The following is a 1,098-nucleotide window of genomic DNA, read 5'->3' on the forward strand; positions in this document are numbered from 1 at the left end:
TATATATATATATATATATATATATATATATAGACACACACACACATACACACGATAAACGTATTTATTTTCGCCATTTCAATAAATAATTCTCTGAATTCTAACTTTTCATTTCTTTGTTATCTTTTTATTCAATAATATTAAAAAGCGTATCTTCTTCAATCTACACAGTTTACACAATTTTTTTCGGGGATTCGTGGAACTAGTCTATCGTATCAGTCGAGTTGCCATTGTACATTAGAGTAGTTGTTACCTTTTAATCTATTTCACTTTGTATTTCCAGAATGTTTCGAATAAATATAATTTTTTCTCGCAACATGAAAGAACTTTGGCCTCTGGAATTCATGCCTGCATATGCTTTCCTGCAGCCACTGACTTCAAGTGGAATGTTAAGCAACAAATGCCATCGGTCTTGGAGAACGTGTGAGGGTTATGGACACAACCCCTTATTATATGTCGAACCAATAAAATATGCACACACACACGTGTGTGTGTGTGTGTAAATCAAAAGTAACGCAGCCTGATCATATTTCTTTTTTTATGGTCTCGTTATTATTGAGATAATGTGTTGATTTTGACGAGGCTCCAGTCATGTTCCACAACACATCAAAATTTTGTTGCAGTTCACAACAGTATTTCCACTCTACAGAGTATGATTCGAAATTTGTTTGCATATAAATATGCAAACAAATCTTTAGTCTACTGATTTGTAACAGTTCCTTTCGATCCATAACTCCAAGCTCATTTAGTGGAACATTGTGTTGAAGAACTGAAAAGTTCTATCTGTAATTTATTTCATCGGATAATGTTTTCACGAGCAATATTTATAAACCATTCTTCTTCTGCATTATCTCTAGCATATGTTATATATTTGTAGTATATATAAGGCAATATATATATAAGGCAATGGTTTTATGGATGTTGCAATAAATTTGGAGATAGGAAAGACGGTGTGAAGATTTGGTCGATTTTATAAAATATTGAATATACTGAAGCACTAGCTGAGCTTGGTGTAGATTTGTGTTGAACTGTTTAGTATAAAAAATACAACTGTAATTACAGATCTCATTTTGATATACACTTCAAGAAAGAGCATAT

This window comes from Octopus bimaculoides, chromosome 5 (genome assembly GCF_001194135.2).
Source record: "Octopus bimaculoides isolate UCB-OBI-ISO-001 chromosome 5, ASM119413v2, whole genome shotgun sequence".
Classification (NCBI taxonomy): domain Eukaryota; kingdom Metazoa; phylum Mollusca; class Cephalopoda; order Octopoda; family Octopodidae; genus Octopus; species Octopus bimaculoides.